The sequence below is a fragment of the Corvus hawaiiensis genome, chromosome 3 (assembly GCF_020740725.1).
Source record: "Corvus hawaiiensis isolate bCorHaw1 chromosome 3, bCorHaw1.pri.cur, whole genome shotgun sequence".
Classification (NCBI taxonomy): domain Eukaryota; kingdom Metazoa; phylum Chordata; class Aves; order Passeriformes; family Corvidae; genus Corvus; species Corvus hawaiiensis.
In genome coordinates this window covers 90,153,291-90,178,445 of record NC_063215.1, presented here as the reverse complement: position 1 = coordinate 90,178,445, position 25,155 = coordinate 90,153,291, and the positions used below count along the sequence as shown (strand labels likewise).

Here is a 25,155-nt window from a genome sequence, read left to right as displayed (position 1 = left end):
GCTCTTTAGAGTGCTCTTCTAATGCAGTTGCCAGAGAAAACTCCGTGGGTCCTGTTTCACTGCGGCTGGACCTGCTAAGAGTACTTTTTTGGTGATTTCTGGAAGTTGTTTTTTTTTTTTTTTTGAGATGAGCTCTCTGAAGACATGTTTACATAGTTCTGTCAACAGATGCTTGCCTTGGATGGACAGAGAAGTGCTTTAAAATGTAGGTGGTGAAAGCCCACTGTGAACTCGGAGAGCAGATAAATACATGTATGTTGACAAAGTAACAAAGTGCAGATGTTCTAGAAAAAACAGACCTCTCCTTTATATGCCAAAATATAGACGTTGATGTAGAAACTTATCTCTGTGAGCTTGAACTTGAATTTTTCCATCAGTCCGTCTAAGCCAGCAAAGTCCTGCCACCTTATATAATGTCGAAACCCAGTTTTTTATCTCTTGATTAGAAGAAAATGAGTATGAGCAAAACAAAAGCAATTAGGACAAGGTGGGGCCATGATTAGGTATCAGATGATGCTAGGTGTCCAGACAGTCAGGTGAAAGAACACTCTTTTGAAATGCCTACACAGGTGGGCAGGATATATGGAAATATAACTTCAACTCACCTGCTAAAAGCACATACAGCTATCCTTTCTTGTTTTTCAAATTCTGCTAGTGGTAGTGGAAATCTAAATAAAAAGATCCTAAAATGTTTTTGTTTCATTTTTCATTAAACTAGGAAAAATAATTATTCCACTTTTTAAAAGTTCATCCTTATCCCAACTACTTTATTGCTGCCAAAACTAATAGATCTGCAGTCCCTCTTGAGCTTTTAGGAATTGTCCCAGTTTTGTTTCACACAACCGAACTGCCCTGAAGGTTATTTTAAGCCATCAAAACATCAGGTTCAGACATAATAATACATTATCGCAGAACATTCTGCATTGACAATTAAACGGGGATATGAAATTATCTTTCACTGTGGCATAAAAATATAATTAATACATCTTCCCAAGTGCCACAGAACGATACACTTTCAGGTACACTGAGCAAAACCTAATCCCCTAACAACTGTTTTTACTAGGCATGTCAGCATGTTCCAGAAACAATTCAGCAGCATATCATAACAACAAAATAATTTAATAAGCAGAGGTGCTATGAAAAAGAACTAGCTGCAAAAAATAACTCGCTTCTTTCCATGTAGATTCTATGCCAGTGCCTTGTTTTATTGGGAACGTGGCTGGGTGACGGTTACTGCCCAGCTGTACCTGGGTTGTCAAGAGGGTGGAAGGTCACCTCACTGTGCTGCATAAGCCTGTAAAGTTTGCACCCCCCTTCCTTTGTAGCTTGAGCAGGGACACAAATGTGTGTGTTTCTCCCTCAGTGGGTTAAAACTTGACGTGTCCCATTGGCATAATCCAAGTACAGTAAACAGAATTAAAAGATCAGAGAATGAGGCTCATTGTCTTCTGCCATACAGAAAGAAATAGTTAATGTGGAATGAATGCATTTTCTTTGGTCAAGGGTAGATGGTCAGTAATTTTTGGCATTGTACCATGCACAGATACAGGCCAAAGACAGCTAACTGGTGATTCAAGTACAAGGGGGAACTGGACTGATGCTTTGTCAAAATCTCATTAATAATGCTCACCTTTCTAACTTGTCTTACAGTTATTTTGAAAATTCCTCTCATGTCCACCAAGATGGCTTTGCTCCTAACCTTCCCCTACTTGGTCTCAGTAAATACCCTAAATACCCCATTGTGTCAACTTTCCTCTCCTTATCCGCATGCTGTTTCAAGGTCCTTTGATTTGTACTGCTCTTCTGTTCAGTCTGTCAGATCTGAAAGACAGAAATTTCCAAAGAAAAATGGCAAAACAACTATGTGTTAGCAAATGTCATTCCCTAAACTGTGACTGTGTAGACCTGAGTTCTCACTTAGGCTACTGCGAATTTGAGAGTTGCTTCCCCAGCTACAGAGCACTGACTCAGCATCTCTGCTGTTACCTACTCTTTCCTGGTAACCTTATGTTGGTTCAGACAGAACTTTTGCTACTCTCTGCATTTTAAACTTAGTGCACTACATACACTTTTATGTTATTTACGATGTCATTGTAACTTTCAAAAACCATTGCCCTCCTAGGTGTGTCATCAGTTACCTGGGTAGACAGTACATGGTAGTATTTTACAGCATTATCCCATCACTACTGCTCGTTTCTAATGTACTTTATCACGTTGGCAAACTGTAACTCAGGGCTAACTGCAGCTCTTATGTGGATGGGAGGGAGAGGCCAGTAGGAGCCATGTGGTTAGTTTTCCAGTGTGTAATTAGGAGCATATCCTCCCTGAGTGGCAACAGCTAAACCACTGCTGCCTCCTCAGCGCCCTTTTCCAGCTTCTTGCTTGAAACAGAAATTAGTGATCCAAATCTCCAAATCGACAGTGTATTTTCTTAGGAGAGTTTGTTTACAAATATTTATAGATCCTGTCTCTTTAGTCAGAAACGGCAAGAAACTGTATCAAGGTAATCTCAAAATAAACAAAATCTGCAGATAAATTATCCCTGTTTTGCCCAAAAAGTGTAGATTAAGAGATAGAAGAAGAAAAACTAACAGATCCCACCATGTAGTACTTTATGACCCTCTTTTGTTTCTCAGTATTTGCACTAAAACTGGGTAAATAGCTGGTTTTGGTTATAATCTTTTAGGATGTACAAATAAAATAATCATTCTTCTACACTGAGCTAAAACCAAGACTTTCTCAACCTTCCTGAGAAATTAAGGAGGAGAGTCCCAAAGTATCCAGTGGATTGCATTTGGAGGCAAGGATGTGAAGAACTCTTCTCTGAACTGCTACATCCATACTGGTTCTCTTGGTATCCCTGCTTGGAACTGCAACACTTGGTATAATAATTAAATACCCAATGGCCCAGGGACTCAAGTCTGGGTCTGTGTCCAGTGAATGCCCCGTAGTGCTGTTCTGTCTCTCTTGATACAGCTTTTGTTTGAAACACATCATGAGGTCTTTGATTGATACACAAACGCTTTGGCAATAGGATTTTTTGAAGAACAAGATGGTTTTGTAGATTAATACTGACCCTTGATTCCTGTGAATGTAGTTATGCCATCATTGCTTTCTATGCATATTTAAAGGCAGGGCAGGGCAGGTCTAGATGTTCCCGGGAAACAAATTGTTTATGTCAAGAACCAATGCTGAAACAGTTTTAAAAATTAGAATAGCTATACTAAGACCTATATTGAAATCTTGTTTTTTAAAAAAGAGCACCTCCCCTGCCCTATTCTGACAGCTCCCGGGTGGGTTAGAGAGTCTGGAAGGCAGGAGAGAGCCTCCTGGGAGCTGCATGCAAAATAAGGACAAGGTGAGGCATAACCATGGGTATGTATCAACAGGTTACTTCATCTCTCTGTGTCACACTTAAAAGTGTGAGAAGGGTTGTCTTATTTTATTTTCTTTAAATTATGTTTATTAGCATGTGATACAATTTCAATTCCCCTGACAGCCTGTCCTACTGCCCACAAACTGTGAGAAATACACAACACTTGCTGAGGCGTTACTCCCCAAGTGAGGAAGGGGGATGGACTTCTGAAGCAAAACAAGGAAAATAATTTGGGCCTGCAAGATCTGCAGTTTGCAGAATGTCAATCAAGCTTACTATTACTCTGCTTTGGAGAGAAAAAAATCTTCTGTTACTGTTTCCCAGGAAGAAACAGCTGCAAGAACTGAAAGTGTCTGCATCTATTTTCCTCGGCAAACATGGGAATATTTAGTTTCAGCAAAACCAGATGGTTTACGCCCTGTGAGTATGCTGGCATTTGACACCAGCAGCCAGTTTCACAAAGTGCATGCAGAGAGTTAGAAAGAACTCCTTTAAACTCTGGGACCTGACACAAGAAATGAAAGCTCTGAAGGCAGAAAAAACAGATTGACAAAACCTATATCCAGGGATCTCCAAGTGCTCTCTAAATATCAATAATCAGACTATGAAGTGATTAAATTTTGACACACATTTCTCACAGAGGGTTACACTTAAAATGAGAAGGTAAATAAGTTCCTCCAGGTTATGTGGTGAGTCACAGTCTGGTCTCCTGCATGCTCTGACTGTCCACGTCTCTTCTTGTTAATGTGTCTCCAGTGTGCTGTGTCCTCAGCCATATTCCCAGGACACAGTTTTTAAATGTGAAACCATTACAGTTAATAGCACAGGGACAGGATTGCAGTGTATGCAGCATAGATCACCGTAGCTGGGGCATCTGAGTGCTCTGTGGGCAATTTATAATGTGCTAAGAGATTTATGAGCAGCCCTCAAACCTCTTGCTAGTGGCAGTTGCAGTGGGTGTTAAGTGACTGAAGATTCTTAATTATTTGATGATTTTTATTGATTTGTGTTGTTATTGCTTAACATGACTGTAGTAACAAGGTATCTATCAATCTGAAAGTGTTTTCCAGCCAGTGAATTATTCAAGTGTGTGATTCTTAGAGGTAAACTGTTCTGTTGGACTGCTGGGAGGCTGATTTGCTCAAGAGTACTCACACCTTGCAGGGCAAGCCTACGGGAGCTTTGGACATCACAGTCACTGATGGATGCAGCACAAGTTCCTGAGCCAAACCCGCCCCTGCTGACTAACTCCCTGTTGTCTGCTGCATGTAAAAGCAGCCTTGGGAAGGATTGCTTTTTACCTGCAATTTCAGGGGGAACCTTCCCACAAAAGCATTTTCTGGACAACTTTGTGAAATATGTATTTACTGTGAATCACTAGGTATTGCTTCTTCTTAGACCTACAGCCATAAGCCCTAAAGGGATTCTAGTCCTGGATCAGGAGACAGCAAAGGCCTGCACTATCTCCTTCAGTTTCCTGGAGAAGAGTTGTGCAGTGCTCCAGTTTATCCCATCGTCTGCATGATGGAGGGTGTGCCACCGAGCACACCTGTCCTGCAGTTGAGGCAATGCTATAATTTAATATACTTCATGATCAGCATTTTGAGAGTTTGAATTTGCTATTTCTCCATTATGTAATTACATAATAATAATAATTTAACTAACATAATGTACGTGGCGTTTTGCTGTTGCTTCTTATGTAAATTAGAGATATTTAGCAATATGTTGCAAAATGGATATGTGTATTTCAGACTGAGATCTAAGAGGTTACTTTGATTCAGAATGAAATAAAAAGAAGCTGTTGGAAAGACCTATTTTATAAAGAAATAACTATTTAATTATAACTCTTCATCCCATGGCTTACTCACTAACATAGAAACTGCAGAGCTTCAAAGAGTTTAAATTTTTAAAAAAAGACCAAACAAAACCTGTCTGTACTTCTGTCTTTTTAAAGAAATTCAGATACTTAAATGTAGGTTCAGAAACTGAAATTATATACAAATGGGGAATTTGAGGTTGAATTTTGAAAAAGCAGTGTGAACAACTAACTAAACATTAAGGAAATAGCTAATCTTTAGGTAGGAAAGAACACTTATTTTAGTCGTTAATCTGCTCATAAGAAGCAGAGACACTCTATATTTAAAGTACACTCCAGAAGAACTAAAAAGAAATTTAAAGTAAAATTTAGATATCAAAATATATCAGACAGCTTGACTTCTACCCAATTGTAACAAACACTTCTCATTCCTATTAAATTATGCAGCATTTTTATTATCTATTAAGTAACCTAATTTAACCCTGTTGTTCCAAAAATAGTTCACTTGCATACAGTACGGCTCAGAAGAACAGGAGATGGGGAGACCACAGCAGTGAGTCACACTGACAGGTTTAGGCCTTGAGTCAGCAAAACCTGGCCTTACTCTCAAAGCCTGGATGGGCTTGATTCAGAGGAGGCCATAGCTGTCATTTGTGTTTGGGGGTTGTACACCACGGTCTCCCAAAAGCGTGTCCCAGGTCTGCAGACACACACATGGCCGTGGTGGCCACACTGTGCTTTCCCTGGTGGCAGCACTGGCTGCAGGTGGTCATTCCAAGCTCCTGCTCTCCCTCCCCACTGTGATTTGCCACCCTTGCCACCGTGCTGATGTGTCTGTGGGATTGCACTGAAAGTCAGGTGCCTGCAGTGATCCAGATGAATAACAACTCCCTCTGGCTCTCTGGAAAGCAGTAGCTTTAACCCATGTTGCTCTGGGTGATCTGGTGTATAGCACACCTCCCAAAGACACATGTCTCAGCCCGGCTGAAGACTGGAGACTGTGGTATGAGGCTGAAACTGGCAGTGGCTGCTGGTGGAGGGGGCTGGCTGAGCTGTCCCCCAGAGCGATGGTGTGGGGTGGCTGTACCATCAGTGGGCTAGCAGGGAGGCTACAGCCCCCAGCTGCGGCTCTCACATCCTACTGAGTCATCCCATGACTCCAGATAAGCCATGTGCCTTATCGTGCCTCAGCCTGCCACCTGCAAATCAGTGATAACAAAATTTAAATAATTCAGAAGAATGTAGCAAGGCTTAGTGGAGGTTTGTAATACGTTTTGGACTCGTTACATACAGTAGAGTGGAATTTAAGGTATTGCTGTTATGGAGTGTGTTGCTAGTAGTGCTGTCTTCCTTTAATAATCCCTGCAAACTCCCTGTCTTCCTACTTTCATTACCAGTGCTTGGCTTTGGTGTCATTGTGTTGCTTGGACACCTTCTAATTTAAATTTCATGTTTTGATTTCTGGGTGATAACTTCAAACACCAATTTTCTTCTGCTACGCTATGCAGCCTTTTGCTCATTTTAATGAAACCTAGCAACCATAATGTAAATTGGAAATAACTACAGCCCATTAGACTATTGAAATCCCTGAAGATTTGAATTATTCACTATTAACAGAACTTGTATAATTATAGGTTAAGATATCACTTAGGCATTTAGCATACATCAGCTCCACTGTTAATTTTTAGCTCTTGATCTGTATTAGTAACCTCAGCTTGCTAAATTAAAGGATATGCCTCCAATTAGCCTAAATTTAACATTCAAGAACACATCTCTGGTGGGATGATGCTTATAAGTTTAGAATATCCAGGCAATTTCAACTGATCTACTAAGTCTCTATCACAAGTGGAAGAGAAAACATTTTCTTGCAAACACTTCCGTGACTTTCACAGGGGTAAAAGAAAAAAGGATAGAGCTGCATTTTGTGTAAAGTCCAAAGCCAGAAGTGTGACAAGCATTGCAGCCCTCTGCCCCTGTAGGGATCCCAAAAAAAGTTTGTACCTGGGACAGAGGCAGTTGTGTCATTGAATGAGGCCTCAGAAACCAAAACATTTAGTCTGAGGCAACAGGAAAGCATTGAGATACATAGAGAGAGAGAAAAAAAGAGAGAGCAGTGACACTTAGCAAAAAACCCCAAGCCAAACCAAACTAACACTGTAAACAACAAACCAGCAAAAAGCTATTACTTTTCCCCAAGAACTTTGGCTGTGTTTAACACCGCAGGGCTGGGTAGGACACTTCTGTTTGTGCACTGTAGATGTTAGCTGTGTACTGCAGTGCAGGCACTTGTGGCACCTGTGCGAGGTGTGGTCCTCGCAGAGTTTGGTGCTCTGTAAACAACACTCTGCACAAGCTGAGTTTCAGAGCTAAGCAGTGCAAGTCCCTCATTCAAAGCTGAGCTTCTTCTTTGGGATTGTCCCCAGGAATCACAAAAATTAATTACTTTCTTGAGCAACTTCTTTCCAATTAAATGACCAGAAAAGTTAGTGTGACAGAGTTAAAATCTCATGTACTCATCCTTTAAAATAAAAGCACTTTCTGATCAGAGTAAACTGTAATTGGCTGGGATCTTAATAACAGGCTTTCAGCCACCACTGGGTAGTTTTAACTCCTTCCTGAGAGTCAGAAACACGCTGCAGTACTTTGATAAGACTCAACATTTGTCTTTTTTCTTCCGAGGGCAGTGAGATGACTTTCTCTTTGCTAGTGTATAAATTAACTCTTCCACCAGGAAGGAAAGATTCCTGGTAACCATCTGTGTATTTTTCTTACAATTTGGTACCTGCTTTAGATGATTAGCTTGCACTACGTAGTCCTAGGTAATCACACTTCCACTTCTGGAAAGCTCTTTTAAAATATGTAGCTAGAAAATGGTTTAGGCTTCAAAGCAAATGATGAGTCTGTTCACACATGCTGGTCAGAAGTTGGAATAGAATCTTAAAGCTTTTGTCTTGGCCAACACTGAGAAAAAATAGTTTTTGACAGTGTCCTCTCTTATATCCATAAATTCAATTAAATAAAATTCAGTAAACATGAGTGATCTTGGTAATGAGGCGAAATGCCGGGCACTTGGTAGCTGTATAATTGTGTCATAAGTATAATTCAAAAAATGGTTGCTAATATTGATGAGTGTCTCCATAGGAAAGCTCTGGGTGATAAGAAATCCTCTTCCTGGGAAATCTGCTTATAAACTTATAATGGCAACCATTACAGAGAAGGGAAAAAGCACTAAACTGGAAAATGCTATTAAGAATGTAATAGAACCCAAATTATTCAAAGCTTAGTCATTACATTCATTCAGCTAAACTTGTTGCAAAGTGTGGATTTTATTGGAAACAATTGAAATCAAAAGATTATACTACTAATACCTAACTTTAGTGTGCCCAGAACAAATGAAAAAGAAAAAAGAACATTTTCAGCTCACAGCACAATGAGGATTTTTCCAGGGTTTGTTTTTTTCACTTAGGAAATTGGACCATGTTATATAAAACCTCTTGTCATGTTAAGCAGTCACTGTAGTATGTACATCTTTTTAATTAGACTTCCAAAATTATGGGGGTGCCTCACTCCTTAGACAGTTCCTTCTGGCCATGCCAAATTCCAAAATCTTAATGCCTGTAGTTGTCCTACCAGCCTCCAAATGAAGGCTTTGGTTGGTGAATCTCAGATTTGTGACATCCCCCACGTGCTTGCAGTCATTTCAGAACATCCAGGGATGGTCCAGCACAGGCAGTACTGATACTCCAACTCCTTTGTTTCATGAGGCTCCTTGAACTCATCATTCCTTTGGCTGTATTGTGTGTCCCTGATGCCAGGATTATTTGTGTCCTATGTCAAGTAGATGCCATCTAATATAAAATCCATTAACAGCTCTGAGAGCAAGGACCGAAGCTGAGGTGCCTGACTAATTCAAGGCAGCTCACTGATGAGCATGTGGGATTTTTCATCACCCTTTGGAGGCTGCTTATTCTACTCTATGGTTGCTGGGAATGCCTGTATGCCTGACTTGAGTGCTTTGAATCACCCTACATGGACAGGGACTGACTTCTCAGCCCTTGCAATGTCTCAGTAGAGCTGCCTTAGCAGTCTGGCCTCCTCCTCTGCCTCTCCTTGTGTGGGTTTATGCCTGAACCCTTGCAGATTCCTCTTTAAAACTGTCAAATGTTTAAGGAGTTTGGATTTCTCTCATCTACTCTGGAATTTTGCCTTTAATTACTTAGAACAAAGACTTTTCCCATTCTAATTAAACACCTCTTGCCTCAAGTGCCGACTATCCGTGCCTTTGCACGATCATTTACTTTCAAGATTTTGAAAGTATTTTTCACTTGCATGCTCCAGATGGCTTGTCAGTGACAACATTCATGCATTTAGTTCTTTTCTCTCATTAAGCCTGTGGATTTTCAAAATATTTCTGGAATGCAATCTTACAGTTTTCTCTCTCTCTTATTTTTTTTTCTTTTGCCCTTTTCAACCCAAATACAAGAAAAAGTACAAAATAGGTGTTTTCATGTCTGAGTTGATGTTGATTCTTTTTGGATAGGGGAAGAGTGGAAAGGGTACAGGCAGAACTTATTTAAATTAGTGATGTCAACAGTCAGAAGTACAACAGGCAGTTAGAGTACTGCTCAGTTGCTGTAACTCTTTAAATTTGACCTCCTGCCTAGCCTTCCTGGGCACACCTGCTCTGTGAATTGGAAGAATGAGCCAAGCTATCAACAACCCGAGCTGGTAAGGCTTCCTCACACAGCATCACACAGATGCAGTGTAGCCACAGCAGCCCATCCACAGACAAGGAAACAGTCTCCTGCAGCTGGGTAAGGCAGCCAGAGCCAGCAGCTGTATGGGGCGAGGGAGAACCTGCTCCGTGCAGGACGCAGCCTGCCTGGTGTCCCATAACATCTTCTCTTAAATCCCTTTTGTCCCAGCTGCACCCATGCACCGATTAGTGAGGAAGTTAGAGCTGGCATGAGTTATGCAGGAGAGAGTGAAAAGTCATATAAATGTGCAAGTAAGTAGGAGTAGGACAGGCAGGACTAATTTTTCGCATGTTTTTGTACTTCCCAGGGTGTTGCTTGTCTCATCACACCACTCTCTGCTGGTGGGGGAATCCCATTAATGCAGCCTTCCTCTAAAGGATCAGGCCTGATCCTCCCTCCACAAGGCTGGCATCCTTGTGCTGACTTGAACTGGGTGAGAGTCAGACCCACCGTGTGGCTGGGGAAGGGGAGGTTTCGGAAAACAAATTATACATTGTTAAGTGGTTAGAAGACACGCTGGTTTAAATAAGCACTTAGCTCGCATTTACGCTTGAAAGTTTTGTCATGCTGGTAGAGTTCTGCCAGTAAACTCCTCCTACATAATTAGAGGCTTTTTGCCTATAAGATGCATTCCAGTCTGGCAAGTGATATAAGCCATAACATCAAAACCACCACTTTTTTTTTTTTTTTTACATTTTTTTCTTTTTTTTTTTGCTGGTGTATTTGTGTCTGTGTAAGGGCTTTTGTTGAAGCAGTTATGTTATAAAAACCACCCTACAAAACACAAAACCTTCAAGCACAAACTGGAGCCTTGTCTACCCAGCCAGATGTTACTATGCTTTAAATACAGTTATGGAAAATCAAGGTAAAGTTGTTAGAATGTGCTGACCACAAATGAACAGTCATCAGAGATTAAGTTAAATCCCACTCAGCACTATATGAGCTAACCATATATGCAGAGTGGTATAATCTAATTTGACTTTTTCATAGCTGTGGTTGGACAGGGACTGTTTGGCTTGCTTTAAACTATATTAAATTTTAATAGGGCCGGAGTGAAATCTGCTTTATTCCAGTTTATTTTTCACTAGCATTATAACATATTTATTCTGACATCCATTACTTCGGTTGTCATCTCAATTAAGTGTGTTTTTTATTTTCCATTTTTTTGATACCATGAACTCTAAGCATATCTGAGATCCCAATGGGAAAGAAACATCTGTCACTTTGATACTCCTCTGACTCTTTAAATGCAGACCCCCTAAAATTTTTTCATCGCCTAAGTGAAACTATTTTCAAGCATTAATATAGCAGATTATCAATACAAATGACAATAAATCTTCTTAGCTGAATATCACTTTCTAAAGGATGTCATTAGGCACACTCAGATTCATTTTCCCCAGTGGACAGTAATTTGATCTTGCATTTCTAATAGTCTACCACATTTTAATTATTTTTCTTTCACATGAATGCTGCTAGCTTTCCCCAACAATGCTAATGCTGCCCTTCAGAAAACAATGACAAGTTTTTATAATTGGCAAGGCTAGTCCTGAAGAAGTCACAGAAACTTATTTATTAGGCCCCATTGAAAATCAATACTATCTTACACGTGCAGTGCAAGTTTCACTCACTGATACCCAAAGTCCATCTGCTAATGAAGGACTGGAGCCAGATTTGCCCTGGAATCAATCACAGTTTGTTACTGCATTCAGAGGAGGTAGATTTAGGCTTACACTAAGTAAAAGAGAAACCTAGTTTTTCTCTGAGATGCAATTAATTCTGCAGTGTGATGTGGACCAGATCAACCAGCCCTGCTTATTTCCCAGGCACGAGAATACCCGTGACCATGCTGTAAGTACCAGCTAACAGTGTGACCAGGGAACAGTTTGTTAAGCAACAGTCAAAGCAGGAAATGCACAATGCTATATCCTGGTGATTCCACTGGCAAATGTGACTGGACAACGTAAATAGCCAAGCTGGAATTAAACCAGGCATTGTATCTTTCTTACAGAAAGCACTGGGGCTTTCCTGCTTGCCACAGAGAGGGTTTGTTCCTCATCCCAGGCAGGTATTGTGGCTCATGATGCATTCGTACTGCGTCTGGCAAAGAGAGTCTGTTGTGTCACTGTGACCTCTGTAGGACTTTATGTGATGATAATCCTTGGAGAGATCCCTGCCACCAGCACTTAAAGCTACGGAAAGGACGAACTGAAAGGCTGAACCAGGAACCAGGAGTGCAGTAGAACACTGGCACATGCTTTCAGTCATGGGATACTAAATAGACACAGTGACTGAGGTTTTCAGAGGACCATGAGAAAGTCAAACACTTGGATATACTTTTCATTGTTTTTTGCCTGCAAAAACAGTGAAGGACTACTGGCTGATATTCCACTTCAGGCCAGAGCCTCACACTGAAATAATGAAATTCTTGCTTCACTACTCAAGCAAACAGACCCAAGAGCATTTTTTCTAAACACAAACAAAAGCAAATGCAATTTTGTTGCTGGCACACAGCCTCCATGTGTATTGCACCCATTACTTTTGCTTTGGTGGCTAGCTGAAAGCAAACACATACGAGCCTACATAGCTGTTTAAGGTCAATCCTGCCAGGCTAACAGTAGGGTTTTCTCTGACCATCTATTTATCATCTATCATTGTCATCTGTATCACCACAGGAGAGTGTCATCTCCTCTTTGCTCTAAGTGTTTACTGTTATCCTCTGCAGCACCAATTGATTTCCCAGTACAGATAATAATAAACACCCAAACAGTTACATAATCCACCTGCAATTTTCCAAGAGAGGACATAAAAAATTATGCCTGTGAAAAGCAGAAACTTTCATCTTCAAAGAATACTGTGTAATTTTGGGAAATAGCCTTAAATGTGTAATTCAAGTGTAGAAGTGGGAACTACACAATTCCAAAGATTCATTAGTGGTTATGTATCTTTTAGTTCCAGGCCACTGTGTGAATCAGGACCAGGTGAGTAGTGACAGAAAGTTGTTACTACCTGGCAGACGAGAGGAGAAGACGTGGTGTTCCATCCCACTCAGATTTTTCATGGGCTGCTGACCACAATACAAAGACTCTGGACAGAACAGTGTGCACAGATTAATCATCTGACTCTGATCTGGGAATAATCCCTTCTGATTGGGGTAGATAAGCAATTGCCCTGCATGGCAAGTAGTCTTACCATTGCCCTTTCTGCACTTATTGTATGAAAAATGAGGACAGGCAGACCTGTAGGCAGTGCAAATTGTCCATTTGGGTCATTGATTTCAGAGTGATTACCATCGCCTGTGCTGCTGAGGAGCTGGCCCAACAGGGTTTATATACGTTGATGGAAGCCAGCAGATTTTTTGTGAGCATTACATACATTTTTTATATATGTCTACTGTAGATTAATTCTCCCATCTTTTAAAGGTACAAAATATGTTTCTCAAATCACTTGCAATCAATCAATATCCAATGCATTGGATTTTTTCCACCCTCTTGCTATACCAGATTTCACTAATTTTACAGCACATTTGAGTAAAACACATGGGTTTAGATTTTTTATAGTGCCTTATGGTATTTTTGCTGGGAAAGTACTTTCAAAGTGGGGTGGGGTTTTTTTCTTTTCTTTTTTTTTCTGTGTGTGCATTCATTAATCCAGTCTCAAATTCTGATATTTCTGTCCTTTTCAACATTTGATAGATAAGAACAGGACATACTACAGTACACTCAGAATTCCCATTTTACTGCAAACTTTTAATTTGCCTCTATAAATCACATAACCCATTCTGCTTCTGGTGGACGATATGTGTCCCCAACAAATGATACACCAGGTATTAGTGGTATTAAAATCTAAGAACTCTAAACTCCAACCTAATAAAAAGTACACCTGTCATTACATATTTCAATACATGGGCAGAACACCTTTTTTAACTGTCTTGAAGGAAGCAACACAGGTGCAGTCTCATGCTTAAGAACAGCCATTTCTGCTCCTTCATATCACACGAACAGCAATAAATAGCTGGTGTGATTAATGAGATGAACTAAGACCATCTCCAACCTGATTTGAGTATTTAGTTAGTCAAAGCAGTTGTTTACTTCCCATATGACAAAGCAACAGGGGTTACTATAATTAATAAAAAGTAATGATAAATAATTTTGAGAATATGAGCTTTATGAATGTTTACTGAATGTTTTAACAAACAGATGAAAAAACCCCAAACTCCTCCAAACATGAATACAAAACCCATGTTTCCCTGCCCTGGCTTTCTGGATGTGAGCCGTAATGCCCCAGTGGCTCAGCTCTGCTCCAGTGTGGGCAAGAGGAGGGGACACCAAACCCACGTGAATGAGGCCGCTGGCCAAACTCCCCATTTGTAGCACGCCTCTGAGGCACGCACACCCACGGAGCTGTGGGTGTGTTTTCAGTGCTGTAGGGCACCCAGACAAGCTGGGGAGAGAGCCTGGGCAAGAGGAAGATTTGCATCTCCCCATGGAGAACATGAGGTGGAGACAGACCTGACATGGGGGCCATGTCTCATGGCTGGCTCACGGCCTGCACTGTTGTCAATCTGAGCAGCACAGGCCAGCCTGGTAAAACAGCACCATGTTTACCCTTTGGTATTCCTAAATGAGATCCTCTAATGTCTCTTTTCCATCTCTGCCATTTCATGTTTATGGGGTGCCACATACCTTCTCACCTGCCTAGAGCCTTCAACACACAAGACAAAAAATAAAACCCCAAAGCATCTCATCCCAGCCACAGAGCTATGCAGTTTCTCAGCATTTGCTTGGTTCTTTTTTCAGCAAAGAAATGTTACTCTGGGGGAGAGGCACAGGGACCTATTGATCTGCTGACTCAGATGTCAAAGGGGCAGATCACACATAGCCTCCCAAAAGCTTTTCTGTTGCTGAGTACCCTACTTCTGCAGGGGCTTAGCAGCCCAGACTCCTGAAGGGGGATTTACTCAAGTAACATGTCGCTTTTCCCAACAGCATTTTCTCTTGCAAACACCCATCTTGTCAATGAGCAATTCCATAACCATTAGTGACTCTGGCTTCTCAGTGGACCAAATATATGTTTTGTGTGCTTGAAGAAGATTTGGTGCTTTTGACTGGAGCTGCAAATAAAATTCACTGAAACACAGAACCAACTTTGGCTCCAAGGAAAAAAAGTCCAGTGAAGTAAAAGTTTGGTGATTGTAATGGAGGTTAAAGTTATTTGACCTGGGTTGAATTTCAGCTTGAAAGAAGGGCAAATTGAGAACTTGCAAAGACTTGAAGAATAATTCCATAAACAAAAAAGGTACTTTATCAGATAAGCATTCCCATTAATTTTTATTCAGTCTCATTCAAGAAAGTTATTTTTTTGGTGCCAACAGATTATGTTAAGATTAGTTCTGAACTCCTACAGAAAGTGGTTGGCTGTCTCTGTTTCTGAGCCATGACTGAATCCTCAATGAGAAGAGGACAAAAGAGAGGTTTTATGGCACAACAGCAGACAAATGAAGAGCCTACAATCCTGGGAGGAGACTGATAGGGGCAGGCTTGAGGAGAGGCAAAGGCATCACCATTTGCCTGTCAAGGGTAGTCTGAGGTAGGGGAAAGTAGTAGGTAGGTCTTTCTTTCAAGGTTTGATGTGGACAGGAGAACCTTACAGGCAGCTGCCCAAGCTCTTAGTGCAGAGGCCTTCTCTTCCAGAAACAGGCAAGGTCCTATCTGTGGCCTTGCCACACAAAATACATGAAAAATAATATAAATAGTATCCACTGTACATTGGGATTAAAGAGAGAGAGCTGTGACATAGTGCTGATTAGCACATGACTTTATTCTGCTTTTTTGCTTTGCTCTTCTTTTACTGAAGTTCTCCACTATTTTTACTACTCCCTCTCTCTCATTCAAGCTGTGTTTGAGAAACCATTCCTCTCCATGGACTATAGCAGGCTTTGGATCAAATCCTACAATACATTTGCAGCTTGTTGAATTACTAAACATACTTGCTTCACAATCTTTGTGCTATATATTGCTTCATCAGATGAAACAATGATAAAATTTGATCCTATGGTCTAATTCCAAGGAAGGCAAACACTTACCCTAGTCAGAACTAGCATGCCAGCTCAGCTTTTGAGTCCTTTGGAAATCTGGGCTCCTCTAAGCCCGGGCTTTCACTGCTGGTAGGTGGCCAGATTTACAATACAATAAATTACTTGCTCCTGGAGAGAATTTTAATCAGATAAATGCAGTGATTTCTTTATACTGTCTGGAGGCAGTCTCTGAAAAAAAAAGTATACAGCCTGATGTGACTGATTTAGTGTTATTTTATAGACATACATGCATTCCCTATGATGGCTTACTTTTAAGAATGTTTGTTTTTTGAATAGCAATCTCTGTGTTACTATCACTATTAATCCAGGAAAAGGAAATTTGTGGCTCAAAGTCCCTTGTCCATATGAGTCCTCACTCCCAGTACACTGAAAGCTTGAGGTGAGTCTAAATTTATGGCTTATCAAAGCCTGTTAAGTATGGGAAAGGTTTTTTCTCTTCTGATTTACCTAGTAAGTAACCATAAAGAAGCCTAGAAGGAGAAAAAAATGGTTCAGAATAGGTTTCTCTGCAGCAAACACTCAAAGACTGTGAAAATACTATAACGGTATCACTACTAGAAGATAAAGCTGGCATAAAGAAATAATATATATTTCAATGTTGCAAACAGTGAGGTTAAAAAATTAATTAAAGAACCTTGCCCATATACAAAAGATGGTAGGCTAGTCTAGTCTCAAACCTGTAAGTGGGAAAAAGATTTGAGGTTTAAAATGAGTGTCTCAGCTGGTGCTTTGGACAAAGACTTTTGACCAATAATTAAATTAGTAAAATCATGAGTTAAGTTGTTTGGGGTTTTGGGGGGTTTTTTTGGTTGGCTGGGTTTTTGTTTGTTTGCTTGCTTTTGGTTGTAGGGTTTTTTTGGTTGGTTGGTTTGGTTTTTTTGGTTTTGTTAAATTACTAAAATACTATACCTGCCTTTAGACACCAAAACTGCCTCCGTGTGAGAGAAACTAAGCGCCCACAACCATAACATGATGGCCACTTCTGTAGCTTTGTCAAGGAGATCTCACCTGCAGGGGCTAGGGAAAGCTCCTGCTCAGGGTTCTCAAGCTAGGACTATAATAAATACATGGAGACTTTGATACGCCTGTCTTTCTTTCCTTCCCCCTTCCTTTTCTTATTAGCTTTGGTATCAAAGACCTTCACCCTGTAACACTTGTTACTTGGACTTCGGAGTAAACGCATTCAGTCCCCATGAAACCCTACAGAGAGCACACTGCAAGTGGGTTGAGTGAGCAGGGAAGCACACTCAGCCACAAACAACTCTCATGCCCGTAACAATTCCTCCTAACTGCATCTGAACATCTGTCATTCATCTCTCTCTTTATATTTGCTAGCAGCTTTAGGAATATCTAGGCCACTAGGCAGATTTTCTATTCAAAACCTGTGGCCCAAATTCTTAAGAACACACATTATATCCCCTTAAAAGGACAAAGAGGAGTGTGTCTGCTTGTTTACATTTGTTTAGAAAGCAGAGCCAGTGAGCTAAATTATGATGCATTGGCATAAGAAACAGTGGAAATCTGCTTGAGTAAGACAAAGAGTACCAATATATTTCTGTTTTTTGATCAGTACCTGCCCTGCATTCAACACGCCTTATGATGGTTAATTCGTTCAAAAGTATAAATAGTACAAACTAGGGGATCAAGCCTAGAAGCCAGCAGCTGTGTCCCCTGCCTCCTCACATCCAAAATGCCTGATGTTAAAGAAGACTGCAGCACAGCTACTTAATTGTTCAGCCATTTAAAGGGCAACAAAACCAGTCAAGCTTTTCTGAACCCTAGTCTTACATTGGCTGTCAGTTCTCTAAAAAGCATCTTTTCACCTTAGAACACAGTCCAGAACAGTAAGAGACTCCACAGTGAAGCCTCACATACAGGAGCATTTAATGAAACTAACACCCAATGGTATAAGAAAGACAAATTGTGTATTTCAATTTGATTGAGAACACCCTATGGCCACTGGAGTGGAAGGATTTTTTATACTGATGGCATGGGCTGGGAGTGTGCTCACCTGGTTCTGTTCCCTGGCCTTAGCTAACAACTTCTAGCATCACCTTGGGCACACTCATTATCTCCAGGTTACATTTAGGAAAATCCCATGAATGGCTTTCCAAAGCTGGGGCTTTTTTGCAGAATTCTTGATGATGTGAAATTATTAAATCAGGATTAATGGTGTTTCTAAAAATACTTGTGCAGCACAGGTTGTTCAGTCCGATGCAGGAAAAAAGGTTAAATTATACAATGTAAGCAGACGTTCAGCTTAGATGATCGTAACAGTCCCTGCTGGACTTAATATCCATGAATCAATGTATGACAGGGGATAAATGCAGTGGGACATTATGTGTTTACTGATTCCAGTCTTTTTAAAACCTTTTTCCTTTCTTTTCTTTGAAGCCTCAGACACTGACGATTATTCTAGTCTGAATCACAGAATGATTTGCTTTGGGAGGGACCTTAAAGATCATTGAGTTCCAGCCCCCCTGCCATGGGCAGGAGGACACCTTCCACTAGAGCAAGTTGCTCAGAGCCTCATCCAGCCTGGCCTTGAACACTCCAAGGATTGGGCATCCATCTCTGGGAAGCCTGTTCCAGTGCCTGCCCACCCTCACTGTACAGAATTTCTTCCTAAAATCTAATCTAAATCTGCCCTCTTTCAGTTTAAAGCCATTCTCCCTCGTCCTATCACTTAAAAAGATTAAAATCTTAAGAGGTTAATGGCTTGATCCTGCAAGGCAAACTTTTTAAAATATGGTAGATTGGAAGAATTCTTTGTCAAAAACACACAGAGTAGCTGCCTTTGACAAAAGAAACTGTTTTCAGTGTGAGCTTTAATTTTGACTGTTTGTCAAAAGTAGATCACTCAGTGCTGACTTAAGGCAGTGGTAAAGCTTCCACATGACTTCAGTGACCCAACCCTTCACCACTGCTCTTATTCCATCCACCCAGCACAATGAGTCAACTGATTGCATTTAGGAATTTGCTGTACACCTGCAATTTATTGTGCTGTCATCTCAGAAAGAAGTACTGTTGAAGAATGACATAGTCTTTCCTTTAGAATTTACTGTACCAATAAAATTAATCACTCAACCTCCAGTTCCTAGAAAACTCCATAGAGGAAATCAAATTCTAAAGAGGGTCCTTTCTTATCAGTACCAACCAGGTAAAAAGTGAATCACTGCACAGGCCTCAATGTGAAATACAGATGGCCCTGGAGTGGCAATCAAACTTTAAAAGTTCATGTTTCACAGAAACATCAAGGTGGGTAGTTGGAAAAGGTTGGACTGATTTGGAAGTGCTCCCACAGTTTGAAACATTTTTTGGTTTAATGTAGTTAGCAGTGGTTTCAGGATGCAAGGAAGAGCCCACCCGGGGCAACTGTGATTTAGATAAGGGAGACACATGCCAGTGGCTGAGTCAGATGAGTGACAACACAGAAAATCCAATCCAGCCTTTGCTTTGAGTCTGGCACCTATCAAAAGCTGCCTCCCAAGGAAATGTATGACACGAAGCCACGATCTGGTATGGGCATACCACCTCTGGAATGGTGAGGGCAGTGAATGAACACGAAGCTGGTTTGTCCCAAGCCCTCCCATCCATGAGGCTCAGTGTAGGGGGGTAGGTTTTCCAGGACCAAGGGAGTCCATACTGCCCTTCCCATACTGTTAGCACCACTCGGCATAGCACACACACAGTGTGACTCCATGGGAAAGTGGCCACACCACTGAGCTTCCCCCATTGCTCCATCAGGAACAGTGTGCTTTACAAGCACTGATGTGCAAAGACCCGTAACTCGTCCTTGAATGGATTTGCTACTCCATTCAAGAGTTAGCAAAGTAAAACATGAAAACTCAACAGCCTGAACATTTTTCCAGTGCCTCACAGCTAGTGTCTAAGAGTTTTGAAGAAAAAAAAATCTGTGCCAGGAACTTGAAATCCCATTACCTATTAGACCCAAGTCCACACTAGTCCTGTTTATTTTTAAGAGAAAGCTTAAGGTTATTCAGCTATTCAGCTGAATGAGTAAGGAATATAATTTTCATGAGTCATTAGAGGATATACAGAAATCAGTAGAACTATCCAAATTTTGCTGCTAATTTGCTATGGTTAGGTCACTTAAACTCTCCATTCTCCCTTATTCCTGCCCATAAAGTAAAGACAATTCTAATGACTGCTCTTATTACAGAAATACTGGAAGATTTAATGAGCTAATATTTTTTCCAACAGAGGAAATATGTAAAGTACTCAGTAAACGCTGAATGTTATCACTAGTGCTGGAGCAGTGGTGGATAGTAAGAGTGCCAGCCCTTTTAGCTAAGGGAGAGATAGAAAAAAAATCTCTTTCATTGAGAGAGAACCAAAATTGAAAGGGGTTATATTTTTACAAATTTTCACAATTGCATGTTCCAGAACTTACTTAAAACATTGTGAAGTCACACAACCTATTTGCTGCTTTTCAAAAGCAAGAGAGTGACTCCCTCATCTCCACAAACACTTCAATCTTGCTTTTACTGCTTCTTCACATACAACTTGCCATTACATATTTTAAAATCCCTACGCCAGGCAAAATTAATTAGTCCAAAAGTCTTATGGAGATTTACAAACTTGCTTGATAAGTCCTGTGCTTCAGCCTAGGATGGTTTTTCTTTGCACATTAACAGATGAAAGCTACCAGAAATTATTATAAAGCACAGGGTAAGAAGCTCAGGTAGTATAAAAGTACTCTTCAGTTGGCTTAGGTTGACTTATACTTTGAGGATCTGGACACAAACCAAGAGGAAGCTTGCCAACAGAGCTTTTCCTCAGCAACCGTCTCTTAGAGAGGCCATTGCAATCCCAAATAATTTCCTCTATTAAACCCCTGTTCCAGCTCAGGAATTCCTTCCTTTTGCAGCAGCAATGTGAAAATGCAACCAACAGCATCAGATCCATCTGCACGAGTAGTTTAACTACACAGATCCATGATTAGTATTTCAATTTGTGTACTGTGCTTAACAAAGAAGCTTGAGAGCCAGCTTCAATTCATAAGGAAACATATTTTTCAAAGCCATCTGAGCTGACACGTTAACAAAAGAACACTATCTGACTCACTGAAATCAAGATCCTCCTCAGCAATAAAAACCTGGGGAAAGAGAGGATTTGCATCTTGCCCAGGATGTCAACAGGATTTGCTCAATGACAAAAGACACACTGATCACTGGCAGCCTAAACCCAGCACAGCAGGCATCAGCAGTTAGTCCTGTCCTTGTAGATATCTTAAATGGGTTCATAATTTCCCTCATTTCATCAATTTCATTAAGATGAGAATGTTCACATCAGTAAACATACACATTTGGACAAATAAGCTTGTATGATGAGATTACACTCTGTACTGGAGTTTGCAGAACAGCACTGCTCCCAGAACGTGCAGCTCTGCGCCATCAGCTGCCATTACTTTTGTTCTCAGTGCCCCTGTCATAACACACAGGGCCCCAGCAAGTAGTAAGTGATGGCAGCTGACATGGGGAGTAACTGAGGCACAGATAGAATTGGTGTTAGTGCTCCTCTGCTGCCAGAATACAGCCCAGGTTTGTGGTTTGGGTTGTTAAGGAGCCCAGCAGATTGATGTTTTTTCCTATTTTTCCCTTCACTGTAGCATCAATTTTGTTAGGTTTATAGCTCTCGCAGAAAAATGTCCTGCTAAACACAGATGACAAAATATATAGTACATACAGAAAACATATCCTGTAGGGACCTTTCAACATCATCTCCAGATATCATATTTTTCTGATTATAAAATAACTCTTCAATATCTCCAGCTGTGCATGGAGACATGACATAAACCCAACACAGTAGTATCAAGGAATTGATCTGCTTGCATCTTCTTTCCTGCCACCAGCTGTATGAGAGTCATTTACTTAAAAGCAACTTTGGAATTCAAGTATTTTGACCTCAAGTATATCAAAACACCTCTAGGCAACCTCCATGCAGGATCAGCTGAGTATAGCCCCATTTCTACCGACATGAGGAATAATGTCATTTGATCTCAGTCTTTTTATCTTTTCTAATGCTTTTGTCTCTTTTGCCTACTCCTCCTGTTACCTAGTGTGCAGCGTGCCCCTTAAGAGATCCAGGATACATTGTCTCAGAGAAACAGCAATTAATTATTAAACCTGTCTCTGTAACAGCCTTCCAGGTGTTGAGACAATCTGTAAGCTAAGCACTGATGTTTATCTCTGTAACACGGCACTACTGCATGAAACCTGTCAGCTGAACTGCTGCACAAACCTTTTCATTTTTATCCGTTTTTACTTTTTATGGAATCACCTTACAATGGAAAAATGCCTTTTTACAGAAAAGAAATAGACAATCTGTGGTTAAATCCTCCCTTTTGTCCACTTCTGGGCAGGCATGTGTCACCATGCAAATCACCCTGATTTCAGTACTGTACTTACCACCTTTGCTGTGTAAGCAGTCAGGAGCTGGAAACCTGGAGCCAGGTTCAGATCCAGCACTTGCCGTTTCCAAACCAGCTCATTTCTTGTGGGATTACACATCTTTACATCATCTGGCTAATTTTAAAGTTGTCCATGGAAAGGGAATAGAGTGGGTGAGGGCTGAGAATCTGCTGCCGGCAAAAAAACTCCCAGAACTGTGGGGTGAGATTTTGTGCCCTGCAGTTGCCAGATGAACCTTTGGTGATTAGATTTCTTTTGTCTGCCTTTATCAGTATTATTACAGTTATTTTTTTCATGGTCTATAGTAACACGTTAAAAATCCCTCTCAGGGATCTAAAACTATTGTCCTAATCGCAGTGCAAACAACCTAGAAGTAACTTAATAAACACTAGAAGAGTCCAGGTTTCTTACGGGTTTGTCTCTCATGGTTATTCAGAGGTACAAACTGAGGCACTTTTTTTGATGCCTAACTACTGTACCTCCCTTATGAATTTTTTGGTATCTACTAAGATACATTTTATCTGCTACTTTTCTTTCTGGCATGTGACTTCAGGGTTCCTCTCTGCTCCAGCTGGCTGCCTACTTGCACAAAACTTGCAGAAATTCAATTAGCTTTGAGCCCATCTCCAGCAGCCAAATTAAATCAACTGGTGTGTTCAACAGTTATCTGAAGATGTACAGAACATGACCACCCTGTTTCCTGAGGAAACCAGACTAGCAATTCCTACTTCTAAGAGCTAATCATTTGCAATGGATATATGAAATAAATGGGAAAAAGAGAAGATGGCAGAAAGGCTGAAGTTAGGTAATAAAGAGCCGAGCATTCCATTGTGCAAGAAAATCAACATTAGTCACAGTCCAATGCTGACAGCTGCACCTCCTTTGCAACCAGGCAAGGCATTTAAAGGAAGGATGGGCAGCCAGGAGGAAGGTGGCAAGGTGGGGTTTGGTCCCAAATCATCTTATATGTACAAGGCAGCGTGGGGGGAAACTCCCCTTGAAGGGATCTAGTAGGAGATGGACAAGCTGTTTACCCCTGGATCCAAGTGCTGATCCAAGGAGACTAACCTGCCTCTGGCCTTGCCCCATGACATGCCATTCACTCCAGCCATAGCCTGGGGCTCATCTTCCAGCTGAGCATCTCATGGAAACAATCCTGCTGCCTCAACCCAAATGGAGCAAGGGGAAGCTTCCTTTATAAATTCAGACATGAGCAGGTGGAGAGCTGCTCCTGTGGAAAGTCAGGAGACACAGTAACTTTTTCCATTGTTTGCAAAAGGGGTGTCTGCCCACACCCTCCACAGGGAGGGGAGGTCTTGGAGAGGGACTGTGTTTTCAGGACCTTCTTTACAAAAGTGAAATGCTTGCACTTTTCAGTATGGGGAAGGGAAAGGCAGTTAATGTGTGTTGAGAGACATCTCAACATGTTTCTGACATTTTCTGTGTTACAGGAGACATCTGGGCTCTCCCTTTTCTGCATGGGTGGATACTGGAGGTTTGGATGGAAAGAAACCTCAAATTTAAAGAGCTTCTGTAGCATGTTTTGGCTGATGTGGGTCCACTGAAAAGCAGCAGTAAACAGGTGCTGGTGGCTGAATGGACGGATACGTAGGCCACGATGATAGAGACAGGACAGAGTACAAGATTCTGCGGAGCTAGGACTACTCACAGGTTTGGCTGTTTCACGTATCCATAAGGCAATGTCACATTTTCCATTTGGTCAAATGAAGATGGTCCTGGAATAAATAAATGTGAGAATTGTTAGCTGAAGCAGTGACAAATCAGACATGTGTGCTTTGCCTCTAGAAAAGCTGCTTTTTTTCCTCTACCTGCATCAAGAGCACAAGCTGGCTCATATCAGCTCTTTCCCTTTTCTAGCTCTCTGCTGTCATAGCTACCTTGTTCCAGGAGAGTTTTTTCCCCACTGGCTAAGCCTGATGCTTTAAGGCCTGTGCAGGCTTTAAAGCTGCTTACAGATTGCAAAGTGACCTTTCTTAGACTCCAGATTGAGACTGACTCACGTGAACTGAGAGTCCCTGAACATGGGGGGCAAATAGTCTTTCATATTTCTAAACTGTCAGATAGTCATTAGTTATAAATAATAAACATCACGTGGCTTGCAAAATATATATCCAGCCTATTTAAGAGTACTTAATGCTTGCGGTAAGTTTTTTACCTCCGAGTATTTTTATCTTAACTGTGGTTTCAGCCCTTGGCCTCAGAATTGCCTACGGGAGGGAAGGAGAAAGGTAAGTATCATACATTATACTCTTGAGAGGTGAAGAAAAGAAAAGGGGCAAGCAAAAGACAGAACTTGGACGAGACCCAGGAGAAATGAGGATGGACTTGTGCACACATTAGCCATCGTGGTTGCAGTGCTTTGCAGAAAGGCTGTGCTTGCTGCCTGCTTCTTGCCAGACACCAGGCAGGAAGACTTTGTGCAAAGCCCCATCCTCAGCATCTAACCTCTGGGAAAGGCAGGACAGGAGGCAGAGCGGGTCCCTGCTCCTCCCAGCTGCACCCCAGTGCTGACTGCAGTGCCAGTCTGCAAGGCAGGCAGGGGTTACACAGATTGGCTCCCCAAGAACATACCATGATTCCTCTTTCCTCTCTCCAGTTCACTAAGCCCTCATTTCCTATGCCTCTGCTAGCACAGTTCAGGCTGAAAAATAGTCTTC

General features: G+C 41.2%; 2 long non-coding RNA genes across 2 annotated transcripts; one reads left to right on the top strand and one right to left on the bottom strand.

The window, feature by feature from the left end:
* Window positions 1-6,436: 6,436 nt before the first annotated feature.
* On the top strand, window positions 6,437-24,247 carry LOC125324074. Its single transcript, XR_007202786.1, has 3 exons — window positions 6,437-6,501; window positions 10,257-10,382; window positions 23,929-24,247. It is a non-coding gene; the product is annotated as an uncharacterized LOC125324074 (long non-coding RNA).
* Window positions 23,552-24,396, bottom strand: LOC125324073. The gene is made up of 3 exons (XR_007202785.1): window positions 24,307-24,396; window positions 24,147-24,213; window positions 23,552-23,708 (listed from the first exon to the last, which is right to left on the bottom strand). It is a non-coding gene; the product is annotated as an uncharacterized LOC125324073 (long non-coding RNA).
* Window positions 24,397-25,155: the final 759 nt, after the last annotated feature.